At 36.1% G+C, this 14476-nt stretch overlaps 1 pseudogene across 1 annotated transcript; it reads left to right on the forward strand.

The window, feature by feature from the left end:
- Positions 1 to 8088: 8088 nt before the first annotated feature.
- Positions 8089 to 9050, forward strand: LOC309815288 (mesoderm-specific transcript homolog protein-like; annotated as a pseudogene). Its single transcript has one exon. The product of its transcript is annotated as a mesoderm-specific transcript homolog protein-like (transcript).
- The last annotated feature ends 5426 nt before the right edge of the window (positions 9051 to 14476 follow it).

Raw genomic sequence — 14476 nt, forward strand, 5'->3', positions numbered from 1 at the left:
CTTGTTACTGAGGCACCATATCTAATTTAAATATGTAGTATTGAGCATTCAGTGTAATACTTATTTCATTCTGCTATCATTGATGTTGTAAGCCATATCCCACAGCTGCATAATCTGCACTGTTGATAACTTTTAGGCTAGTTATAAAAAGCACAGTTTTTTATTTCAAGTTTAGATCTTCTACATTTCTCCTGAATCTTAAACCACAAAATTATTATATTATTTGATATATGCTATGCTTCTGAATGAATCAAAATATATACAAAAGCATTCTGAAGAGATACTCTTACAACGTAAAACACAATGCATTCTCATTGGAAAAAATAAAGGAAAATAATCTCAATCAAAAATTAGCTTATAACAAAACATTTTAAAACACAGAATCAGTATATCATCCCTGGGATTCAGTAGATAAAATAAAGGTAGGGTTAGGAATCCATTAAAATAACTCTTATGTGAGTAGAATATAAAATGATTATGTCTACATTATTTATATAAATCATAGAAGGAATTAAAAGCACTTATAAGAAAAGAAAAAATGCATTCTTAAAAGAACAAGCAGGTTGGGAAATTAACAGTGCAGAAATTCTAGGAATATTATTAAAACATTTAACAATAAAAATATTAAAAGATGGATTATACCCAGATGAAGAGTATATACACTGCAAGATAGATTTTGTAAAGTATTCTACAAGGAAGTCTAGGGAAATAAAATGATGGAAAAGATAAAAGTGGTTAAAAGAAAAGAATACCTTTGGCTCAACATCATTAATCATTAGAGAAATGTAACTCAAAACTACAATGACATATCATCTCACACCAGTCAGAATGACCATCATCAAAAAATCTAGATACAATAAATGTTGGAGAGGGTGTGGAGAAAATGGAACACTCTTGCACTGTTGGTGGGAATGTAAATTGATACAGCCACTATGGAGAACAGTACGGAGCTTCCTCAAAAAACTAAAAATAGAACTACCATATGACCCAGCAATCCCACTACTGGGCATATACCCTAAGAAAACCAGAATTCAAAAAGAGTCATGTACCACAATGTTCATTGCAGCTCTATTTACAGTAACCAGGACATGGAAGCAACCTAAGTGTCCATCAACAGATGAATGGATAAAGAAGATGTGGCACATATATACAATGGAATATTACTCAACCATAAAAAGAAATGAAACTGAGTTGTTTGTAGTGAGGTGGATGGACCTAGAGTCTGTCATACAGAGTGAAGTAAGTCAGAAAGAGAAAAACAAATACCGTATGCTAACAAATATATATGGAATCATACACACACAAAAAAATGGTCATGAAGAACTTAGGGCAGGATGGGAATAAAGACGCAGACCTACTAGAGGATGGACTTGAGGACACGGGGAGGGGGAAGGGTAAGCTGTGACAAAGTGAGAGTGGCATGTACATATATACACTACCAAATGTAAAACCGATAGCTAGTGGGAAGCAGCTGCATAGCACAGGGAGATCAGCTTGGTGTTTTGTGACCATCTAGAGGGGTGGGATAGGGAGGGTGGGAGGGAGAGAGACACAAGAGGGAAGAGATATGGGAATATATGTATATGTATAGTTGATTCACTTTGTTATAAAGCAGAAACTAACACCATTGTAAAGCAATTATATTCCAAAAAAGATGTTAAAAAAAAAAAAAGAGGGCTTCCCTGGTGGCGCAGTGGTTGAGAGTCCGCCTGCCGATTCAAGGGATATGGGTTTGTGCCCCAGTCCGAGAAGATCCCACATGCCGCTGAGCGGCTGGGCCCGTGAGCCATGGCTGCTGAGCCTGTGCATCCGAAGCCTTTGCTCTGCAACAGGAGAGGCCACAACAGTGAGAGGCCCGTGTACAGAAAAAAAAAGAAAAAAAAAAAAAAAGAATATCTTTGGGTCCAAGAAAGGTCACAAAATCTGAGCAACAAAATAAAAATAAATCCATGCCTAGAAATATCAATTAACTTTTAGAATAACAAAAGCATTCAGTCAATATCAAAAGTGGAAAACTAGAATTTCCATCCTGAAAACCAACACCTTGAAAGCATAATTAGAGACAAAATTATATCTTATATCATTTGATACTCTAAACATTTTCAAAGTATTAGTGAAAGTAAATATCAATTCAGTATGATTTATTCAGCTAAGTTATTGTTTAAGAGTGAGTAAGAAAAATAAAACATTAAAAAAAATAGATGAATTTTAGATAGCCAGGATTTATGGGCCCACTTTTTTCATGAATTTTCTACCATTCTCAGTGGTAGGGCATTAGGTTTTTATTAATACTTAACTATTTTAGATCAGCTATAAGAACTAATTCTTCAAACTGTAACATTTCATTGTGTTCCTGTCACAAAATAGTTTAAAACTGTAGATACAATTATATAATGTTACAAAATATTTTACTTCCAGAATATCTATTATTCATTCAGCAGTTTTTTTTAAATTAAATACTTATTGAATATTGAAGATTAGTAGTCAAAGACACAGGTCCTATCATTACACATTAATATGCACTAGCAGAGAAAATAATGTTTACACAGATACTCATGTCAATCAAAATAGAAGAGATATAAGAGACACCTCCATAAACTAAATCCTGTGGAAATTTAAAGGACAGAAGTGGCTGGCTGAGATATCTGACAATGCTTTACAAATGAGTAGAATTTAGATGAGGGGGAAGAACAGAGGTGTGGAGGTGACTGAAGAAATTGAGGAGTGTGAAGATTAAAAAGTTTCCAGAGTTCAGTTTGAGTAGAGCCTCTGATGGGTAAGGAAAGTAAGATACAACAGTGAAGCCAGATCCTGGAGGCCACAGGCCAGATCATGCTCTGCTAATGATTCCAGGCTGTATTTGAAAGCCAAGGGAAAGGTATGGATAGACATACACTATTGATCTGGATATTGTATAACGCAGACAAGTTTAGGAGGTTTATCTCCTAAAACAGATTTATAGCTTTTATATCTTCTAAATTTACTCCCCCAGAAGGCTAAGAAACAACTCCTCTATGAGGTCGAAAATGGCTGTGGTGTAATTGCAAGAGTCATAGTGCAGTGAGAAGAACCTTGACCTTGGAAGAAAACTGGATACTATTCCTCTTCCTCAGTTTATTACCCAAAAGTATGTGAAATTCCCAGTGCCCCAGTTTCTTCAGCTTTAAAAGAAAAAGTAGTGAAAATCTCTCCTAGGATAGCTCATGAACCTGAAGTCTAAGGAATCTCTAAAAATGTGACAATGAAACAGAGGAATCAAATCATTCTCTGATCGTCACAAATGTTAGCATTCCAAATAACATCAAAGAATTTCCTGCAAGTAATTCTAACTAATTTTAATCCAAATTAATAAAGCACTTGCCTGGGAATATGAATAAAGTAATTACTTATGCAAGCCAGATAAAATGATAACTGTGTTTAAACAAGAGATCTATAATCTTACTTTTTTTCTTTCTGCTGTATTTATATCCAGATGATTCTCTACTTCATTTAACAAGTGTTAATTATTAACACTACTAAATTCTTCAACTACTTCCACTCTCAAATCAGGCAATCTTTAGTGAATACCTCTTGAGAGTACACACATTTACAAAAGCCTACCTTTTTATTTAAGTCCCCTTTTGACCTTTCCTCAGCTTCTTGCAAGAGGAAGAACCAGTCTCACCTTTTACTGTGTATTTTGATGACATAACAGACTAACCCTGTAGAAATAGTGGCAGTGATTCCCTCTAAAGCTCTTCTAGTCTTTATTTTATGCCAAAACTTTATCTGTTTTGAGCTTATAATACTAATATCCTGATTTTTGTTTTTCTTTTTGTTTTGTTTATTGGTTTTGTTTGCATATTTGTTTCACGTCTTTTCCAGATTCTTGGCATGTATAGAGCCACCACAAAATGAGTGACATTTGGGACTAAGAATGCAACAGGAACTTCCACCAAAGTCAGGTCATTATATTTACCAGGCTGCAAGGAAGAACTGGAATGACCACTCTGGCACAAGCCTATTCTTGTAATCAGGTAAGGCCAGAACAGTCAAATCCTATGTTCCTGTGTCCATGTCAGAAATTAACACTAAAAACTGTGGAAATGAAGGAGTGAGAACCACTGGAGTTCTATGAGAAAGCTCTTAATTCAGCTTTAGATTATTAAGGGAGACAGACAGAAAGAATTGAAGAAATGGATGTAGATTAAAAAATTAAAGGCACAAACTATTTGACTTTTATTTTTACTTCTTATTATTACTCATTTTCTTTCACCTTTGCACAGTGATTCTGGGAAATGGCCTTTATAACCAATGATTTTCTAAGGAAGGAAGAATCAAGCAAGAGCCCAAACTTCACAGCCCTGACAATTGTACCTGACAAATATTCTACTTCTGAAATTTTATTGAGCCTTAATTTTATACATCCCTTACAGATATTGGTATGCCAAGATTTTCATGCAAATTTCTGTTAATATTTTCTACGGAGTGAATAACTTTGGGCAGGAAACACGTGTCAGGATTCTGGAGGCCTGCCACAGAGGAGTTGAGCTTCAATACAAATGTCATACCCTGCAGTTTCCTTCAAATCACTACAAAGGATCATTTAACCTAAACTGCCCTTCACCTGCTCAGTCATCAGTCACCCTATGAATATTAACATGATCTCTCTAGACATTAAAATAAATGAATACAATATAAATATTGAATAAAATATAAAATATTGAATAAAATCATTCTTACAAAAGGGAACTGTGATTCTGCTCTGGATTTAGGTTGAAGTACTAAATATGAGTAACAAAGAAAAAAGGAGAAATGACTACTAAAGGCATCATCATTTAATTAGGAGGAAACCCAACTGCTTTGTCAGTTTTATCTCAGGATGTTGATTCTCAAATAATTTGAATGGCACTGCAGAATGTGTGCAACTTTCTCAAGGAGTATAGCAAGAAGCTTCCCTTGCTTCTTCTGTGAACAAGTGAATAAATAATATTATAATTGTTATATAAGTAGTATAAGTTGAAACAGGTTGATTAGAATCATGAATGAATGCTGAACACTCAATCATGAAACAGGAATATCAGCAATTCCAAAGCTGCTAAAAGATATTCCAGGAGCATGCTCACATTAGTTAATTAAAACATTTTGTCCAGAGAAAAATTAGGAAGAGCCCTCCTCTCTTAAAACTGACACCAGCAAAAAAGAGGCCACGGATCAGAAGCTCCACTGCAGAGTTAGATGAAATCACCACTAGTTATGAATCGTGGCTTTTTTATGCTTATATCTAAGACATGTTTCCTTGTCCCACTGGCATTTTATTTTATTTTTATTCATTCAGAAATAAAAATGCAAAGAAAAAAATCACTTATAATTCCACATCCAAAATATAACCACCATTAACCTATTGGTGTATTATTTTAGGGACATTTGTATTTCATATTAATGGTGAATATATATATATACATATATGTATAATTTTAAATAATTCAACATTCATAATACTTATCTATAATTGGTTTTTATAAATATAATTATTAATGGTTAAAAATCCCTTAATCCATGGGATTTGGTATAAATCTACCAGTAATCATAGACTTGCACGCTTTCAGTTACTAGGAAGTTAATAGAGAATGCTAGAGAGGGAATCAGCTTTTATTAAAAACACTGGGTAAGCAGTTTTGAGAAGAAATGTGCTCACAGAGACCAAGTTTGAAATTCCTGAACTTTTTGATCTTCTCTAATTTTTAAATGACTTACTCTATTTAACTTTTTTTGATGATATAACCATGCAGTTTAAACCCATATGCAATGAGCTATTTTCCAAAATTTAGATAGTCCTTAGAATACATAGATCATTGGTTTACAAGGTCAGCAAGAACAAGAATATTTAAGACTTTTGAGTTATATTATCAAAGTGTTTCCCACAAAGGGTTGTACCAATTTGCATTTTATCAGGCTGAATATTTGCTTGACCATATTCTTGTATGAACATTTAAAACAACCATGTCAAGTAAATTTTATTTTAATTTCATTCATTATTATGACTTTTCTATATTTACAAAATTTTGTATTTTCGACTAGTGGATTTTCTCTTCACAACATTTTTTTTCATCTTCGTGGACATTTTTGTTGTTGTTGTTGTTTTAGATATTTTGGAGTCATTTCCTTGAAGAGGGCTAATATCATAATATTAAAGAGTATACAATGAAAAAAAAAGAACTCCACACCCAAAAGTATGCTCAAAAAGTCTAGTGACTTAGAAAGGCTAGAATCTTTTTCATAAATAAAAACTTACAATAGTTACCTAGAGTAAAATTATTTAACTTCAAAGCAAACAAAGTGATCAAATATCATAGCATACACTAATAAAAGTCATGGCTGTGATGTAATTCTTCTGGATACAGTAAATATTTAAAGTATTGTGGGCCTACTATATGTGTATGGTACCATTCTGTAAACTGAAGGATATTCATTGCAAATAAAATGAAAATTCTGAATATATTGAATGATGGGAAAGAGTGAGATGGTCAATAACATTAATTACCTAAAATTTTGTAGTATTTGACAATTTGATCATTTAATTTAACAAAATTGTAAATCCATGATTGAGTCAGGAATCCAGACAACCATGAGTTATTTTTCTTCTTTCAAGAAGCTCAGAGTAAGTTCTGGGGAAAAACAGACACAAATTATTCTGTGCAGCTGTTAGTTTGCATACAAAATTGATAGCAGAAGCAAGGGGGAATATGTAATTTTGAAAATTGTGGGTATAAATAAATATAAAAACAATTAAAAATGCCCTCTTCTAGGTGAAGTACTGAAAAAAAAATCACCACAAAGACTATTTGTTATTAAAGAAACATAACTTTTTAATTAATTCAAAATGAATTAAAGATCTATTTCTTGTCTCTTAGGGCTTCAGGAAAAATTGAAGGAAAATGATACTTTCTTGGACAAGTATCTGGAGAAAATAACCTACCTGAGAACAAATGGTGTGTAAAACTAATAAATAATAAAGTGACTATTTAAATAAACAAATGATATTACCCAACAGTTCTAGCAAAATTTTTCTTAAATATATATAATAATAAATGTTTAGTAGAATTTTGTTTGTGGTCTTCTGCATATTTATTTGTATATTTAGGAACCCATAGAGAGGACAAACATAGAACAGGGAGTCAGTCAATATAAAGGAATTACAAAAATTCTACCAAGATTGTGCCAAGATTATACTAAGAGGTCTATAAATAGCTCAGGGAAGCACTTTATCCATAACACTCTAACGGTGCCCACTGTTCTATACTGTATTGTAATAACCTGTCAGTATGTCACTCTCCTCCACTGTACTGTGCACTCCTCGAGGGTAGGATCTAAGTCTTGACCTAGTTCACCTGTACTTTCCTATTGATAAGGGCTCCAACAGATGTGTGGAAGGCAGGAAGACAGGTAGACAGGAAAGGTTAATAATAGGGCATGAACAGAATGGATCAGATATGTGTAAAAATGTAATTCTCTCAGCAAAAGCAGTTCTAAGAGGGAAGTTTATAGCAACACAATCCTACCTTAAGAAACAGGAAACATCTCAAATAAACAACCTAACCTTGTGCCTAAAGCAATTAGAGAAAGAAGAACAAAAAACCCCCAATGTTAGCAGAAGGAAAGAAATCATAAAAATCAGATAAGAAATAAATGAAAAAGAAATGAAGGAAATGATAGCAAAGATCAATAAAACTAAAAGCTGGTTCTTGGAGAAGATAAACAAAATTGATAAACCATTAGGCAGACTCATCAAGAAAAAAAGGGAGAAGACTCAAATCAATAGAATTAGAAATGAAAAAGGAGAAGTAACAACTGACACTGCAGAAATACAAAGGATCATGAGAGATAACTACAAGCAACTCTATGCCAAAAAAATGGACAACCTGGAAGACATGGACAAATTCTTAGAAATGCACAACCTGCCGAGACTGAACCAGGAAGAAATAGAAAATATGAACAGACTAATCATAAGCACTGAAATTGAAATTGTGATTAAATATCTTCCAACAGACATGGGCAACCGGGTCCCCAAACATGGAGTCTTGTAGCCCAGGTCTTGCCTGAATCAGGATGAGGGAGTGGTGGGTCCAGGTGGGGCTGTTGGCTGTGCCCCTGCTTGCAGCCTATCTTCACATCCCGCCCCCCCAGCTTTCCCCTGCTCTTTATTCATGGAAGTCATCAGGCCAGTTTTTTACCTACAAGGGACTGCGCATCTTCTACCAAGACTCTGTGGGTGTGGTTGGAAGTCCAGAGATAGTTGTGCTTTTACACGGCTTTCCAACATCCAGCTATGACTGGTACACGATTTGGGAAGGTATGACCTTCAGATTTCATCGAGTGATTGCTCTTGATTTCCTAGGCTTTGGCTTCAGTGACAAACCGAGACCACATCACTATTCCATATTCGAGCAGGCCAGCATCGTGGAGGCTCTTTTGCAGCATCTGGGGCTCCAGAACCATAGGATCAACCTGTTTTCTCATGACTATGGGGATATCGTTGCTCAGGAGCTGCTCTATATAGGTTCAAGCAGAATCAATTTGGTCGGCTTACCATCAAGAGTCTCTGTCTGTCAAATGGAAGTATATTTCCTGAGACTCACCATCCTCTCCTTCTCTAAAAGCTTCCCAAAGCTGGAGGCATGCTAACACCCATCCTCACACGACTGATGAACTTCTACATATTCTCTCAAGGTCTCACCCTGGTCTTTGGGACATACACCCGACCCTCTGAGAGTGAACTGTGGGACATGTGGGCAGAGATACACAACAATGACGGGAACTTGGTTATCGACAGTCTCTTGCAGTACATCAATCAAAGGAAGAAGTTTAGAAGATGCCTCTGTATCTATCCCCATTCATTTTATCTATGGGCCACTGGATCCAGTGAATCCCTATCCAGAGTTTTTGGAGCTGTACAGGAAAACGCTGCCATGATCCACAGTGTCGATTCTGGATGACCACATTAGCCACTATCACAGCTAGAGGATCCCATGGGCTTCTTGCATGCATATATGGGCTTCATCAACTCCTGAGCTGGAAAGAGTAGCTTCCCTGGATTACCTCCCCTATTCCCTTATCTGTTGTGTATTCCACTTAGCAAGAAATGCCCAAAAGAGGTCCTGGCCACCAAACACTATTCTCTCACAAAAGTCCACCTGACTCACACTGGTGAATGGCATATAGTAAAAAGTCAGCAGAGGTTCTAAGGGTGACCTAATAGTCCACCTCCCATTCCGTTGACATCTGATCAAGTGTATGGACTTGCCTTTGTCTTTGTGTTATTAGGAAATTCTGATGGGCACTACTACTCACTGATGCAGAAAGATAGACATTCTTTTGCACAAAAGTCTTTGAAACACTTCTATGGACTTTTCTGAAATATTTAGAAATGCTAATTTCTGGCCCTGATTGGAATTATCTAAAGGTGCCACCTTCACCTCGCCTTGAATGGCTTTAATTCTCTAAGTGACACAGCTTCAAGTGAGAATGAGTCTCCCTTGTCATAACTTTCAATTTAGTTTCATTAGCTGCTTCTAACTGTAGTCATTTTGTTAGACTTTGGTTTCAATAATGCAGTATTCTAAGTATACTTTAAGACTATGATTTACCTACACATATTATGTATGTATTTTATAAGGACACTAAATCAGCAGACACTTACTCTAGCAGAGTAGTTTAACCTTATTAAATATGTTTCATTTCTGAGTAAATTGAACTAAAGCCAAGCTATTTACAGAATTTCCTAAAATCACAGAACATTAAGGACAGTAGTCTCTGTGTCAGAGATTTACTGATATTTGCTGTTAGAACTGGTTTTTCCAGATAATAACAGTCGAACTCATCATATCTCAGTGCTTAGAAGCATGTCCCTCCTGAGCCAGATTGGAGAGGAGGGGATCGTTGTACAGTCCAAGTTACCAGGCTGAATATATACTGACAGCTTAACTTCTCATTGGTTGTCTCAGAGAGTGTTCCTCATGTAGCTCAGCAATTCCTGTATTTTACAGATAGGAAAGTTCCAGAAACTTGAAGAACAAAGTCTGAAAGTTCTATGAGCAAATGGTGCTGAATACTTTTTTTTTTAAGCCACAGTTTCATTGTCTTAGTTAAAACAGGATTATTAAGTGGTGATTTTAAATTCTTTTTTTTTATTAGCAACTTCAAGTATAACAACTGGAATAAGTGTTTATTTTCTATTAATTAAAATGAATTTTGACCAAAAAAAAATCTTCCAACAAACAAAAGCCCAGGAACAGATGGCTTCACAGGCGAATTCTATCAAACATTTAGAGAAGAGCTAACACCTGTCCATCTCAAACTCTTCCAAAATATAGCAGAAGGAGGAACACTCCCAACTCATTCTACAAGGCAACCATCACCCTGATACCAAAACCAGACAAAGATGTCACAAAGAAAGAAAACTACAGGGCAACATCACTGATGAACATAGATGCAAAAATCCCCAACAAAATACAAGCAAACAGAATTCAACAGCACATTAAAAGGATCATATACCATGATCAAGTGGGGTTTATTCCAGGAATCCAAGAATTCTTCAATATACACAAAACAATCAATGTGATACACCATATTAACAAATTGAAGGAGAAAAACCATATGATCATCTCAATAGATGTAGAGAAAGCTGTGGACAAAATTCAACACCAATTTATGATAAAAACCCTGCAGAAAGTAGGCATAGAGGGAACTTTCCTCCACATAATAAAGGCCATATATGACAAACCCACAGCCAACATCGTCCTCAATGGTGAAAAACTGAAACCACTTCCACTAAGATAAGGAACAAGACAAGGATGCACACTCTTACCACTATTATTCAACATAGTTTTGGAAGTTTTAGCCACAGCAATCAAAGGAGAAAAAGAAATAAAAGGAATCCAAATCAGAAAAGAAGAAGTAAAGCTGTCACTGTTTGCAGATGACATGATGCTATACATAGAGAATCCTAAAGATGCTACCAGAAAACTACTAGAGCTAATCAATGAATTTGGTAAAGTAACAGGATACAAAATTCATGCACAAAAATCTCTGGCATTCCTATATACTAATGATGAAAAATCTGAAAGTGAAATCAAGGAAACACTCCCATTTACCATTGCAACAAAAAGAATAAAATATCTAGGAATAAACCTACCTAAGGAGACAAAAGACCTGTATGCAGAAAATTATAAGACACTGATGAAAGAAATTAAAGATGATACAAATAGATGGAGAGATATACCATGTTCTTGGATTGGAAGAATCAACATTGTGAAAATGACTCTACTACCCAAAGCAATCTACAGATTCAATGCAATCCCTATCAAACTACCACTGGCATTTTTCACAGAACTAGAACAAAAAAATTCACAATTTGTATGGAAACACAAAAGAACCCGAATAGCCAAAGCAGTCTTGAGAACGAAAAATGGAGCTGGAGGAATCAGCCTCCCTGACTGCAGACTATACTACAAAGCTACAGTAATCAAGACAGTATGGTACTGGCACAAAAACAGAAATATAGATCAATGGAACAGGATAGAAAGCCCAGAGATAAATCCACGCACATATGGTCACCTTATCTTTGATAAAGGAGGCAAGAATATACAGTGGAGGAAAGACAGCCTCTTCAATAAGTGGTGCTGGGAAAACTGGACGGGTACATGTAAAAGTATGAAATTAGAACACTCCTTAACACTTTACACAAAAATAAGCTCAAAATGGATTGAAGACCTAAATGTAAGGCCAGACAGTATAAAACTCCTAGAGGAAAACATAGGCAGAAGACTCTATGACATAAATCACAGCAAGATCCTTTTGGACCCACCTTCTAGAGAAATGAAAATAAAAACAAAAATAAACAAATGGAACCTAATGAAACTTCAAAGCTTTTGCACAGCAAAGGAAACCATAAACAAGACCAAAAGACAACCCTCAGAATGGGAGAAAATATTTGCAAATGAAGCAACTGACAAAGGATTAATCTCCAAAATTTACAAGCAGCTCATGCAGCTCAATAACAAAAAAACAAACAACCCAATCCAAAAATGGGCAGAAGACCTAAATAGACATTTCTCCAGTGAAGGCATAAAGATGGCCAACAAACACATGAAAGAAGGCTCGACATCATTAGTCATTAGAGAAATGAATATCAAAACTACAATGAGATATCATCTCACACCAGTCAGAATGGCCATCATCAAAAAATCTAGAAAAAATAAATGCTGGAGAGGGTGTGAAGAAAAGGGAACCCTCTTGCACTGTTGGTGGGAATGTAAATTGATACAGCCACTATGGACAACAGTATGGAGGTTCATTATCAAACTAAAAATAGGACTACCATATGACCCAGCAATCCCACTACTGGGCATATACCCTAAGAAAACCAGAATTCAAGAAGAGTCATGTACCAAAATGTCCATTGCAGCTATATTTACAATGGCTAGGACATGGAAGCAACCTAAGTGTCCATCAACAGATGAATGGATAAAGAAGATGTGGCACATATATACAATGGAATATTACTCAGCTAGAAAGAGAAACAAAATTGAGTTATTTGTAGTGAGGTGGATGGACCTAGAGTTTGTCATACAGAGTGAAGTAAGTCAGAAAGAGAAAAACAAATATCATATGCCAACACCTATATATGGAATCTAAGGGGAAAAAAGGTCATAAAGAACCTAGGGGCAAGGCAGGGATAAAGACACTGACCAACTAGAGAATGGATTTGAGGATATGGGGAGGGAGAAGGGTAAGCTGTGACAAAGTGAGAGTGGCATGGACATATATACACTACCAAATGTGAAACAGATAGCTAGTGGGAAGCAGCCGCATGGCACAGGGAGATCAGCTCGGTGCTCTGTGACCACCTAGAGGGGTGCGATAGGGTGGGATGGAAGAAGATGCAAGAGGGAAGAGATATGGGGATATATGTATATGTATAATGATTCACTTTGTTATAAAGCAGAAACTAACACACCATTGTAAAGCAATTATACTCCAATAAAGATGTTTAAAAAAAATAAAAAGGTTGCTATGAAGATTAAATGAAATAATGTGTATAACATACTTGGCATAATGCCAGGTATGTGGTAAGCATTCAATAAAAATCAACAAAATAAAACAAAACAAAATGCAATTCTCTTTAATTTTCTGCTATAATTTGTTTAGTTTTGCAAGCCCCCACTTGGCTGTGGCACTTCATCCTCTCTCTCTTGTCCTTCCTCCATGGTTCCACAATACCAATGGTATCTGCAATTTTTGCTCATTAGAAACCTCTAGCTAAGGTTAGCTGGATTACTGCAAGGCTCTTGTAAATGTCTTTCCTTCTTCTACCTTTGATTTCCTAAAGCCTTTAATCCATGTAAGCCCAAAGATGTCATTCCTCTTTTTAAAAGACTCTAACTGTTTCCCATTCAGAGCAACAGCCAGAAACTTACTATTCCTACATTAACCTTTCATGTTCTCATTTTCTACTTTTTTTTTCAGTCTCTTCTGCCACTTCACATCTCCCTCATCCTGCTCTAGCCCAGTATCCTAACTATTTATGGAACTTGATGCAAAAAGACCTTCAAGCTTGTAGTTATCTCTGCCTGAAATACTTTTCTCAGTAAACGATACAGCTCTTTCCTCATATATATTTAGGGTTCTGCACAAAAATAAACCGAATTGGGCTTCCCTGGTGGCACAGTGGTTGAGAGTCCACCTGCCGATGCAGGCGACATGGGTTCGTGCCCCGGTCCGGGAGGATCCCGCGTGCCGCGGAGCTGTTGGGCCTGTGAGTCATGACCGCTGAGCCTGCGCGTCCCGGGTCTGTGCTCTGCAGCAGGAGAGGCCACAGCAGTGAGAGGCCCATGTACCGCAAAAAACCAAAATACCAAACTGAATTAAGGGTTGCCTGAAATCTCTGTAAAGTAGCAGCCCACTCTGTCACTAGCTCACCATATCCAGTATACGCTGCTTTATTTTTCTCTATAATAATTAACATTTATCATCTTCTGATATGCTCTGTATTTTTAAGTTCGTTTATTGTTAGTCTCTTCTCTAGAATGTAAGGTCCATGAGGGCAAAGATTTTATTTTCTTGACTGCTCTATCTAGAGTAGTTAACACCTCACTATGTAGAATAGTACCTACCATATAGTGGGCACAGAAAAAAAAAATGAATGAATGCATGAATAAGAAACGTTTATCTCCTATATTTAAACTCATTCACATATTTCAATGTAGCTTTGTTTGGATGCCTTCTCTTACTCCAGTACACAAAATGCATTCTCTTCTATAATCCTGAACTTCTTTAACATTTTGTCTTAAACTATTTGGGCTGCTATAACAAAAATACCACAGACTGGGTGGCTTAATTAACAAACACTTACTTCCAAGTCTGAACTCTCAGAATTCCAAGATCAGTGCACCAGCAGATTCCATGTCTGGTGAGGACCCACTTCCTGATTCATAGA

The sequence above is a fragment of the Mesoplodon mirus genome, assembly GCF_964341445.2.
Source record: "Mesoplodon mirus genome assembly, chromosome: 2".
NCBI lineage: Eukaryota > Metazoa > Chordata > Mammalia > Artiodactyla > Ziphiidae > Mesoplodon > Mesoplodon mirus.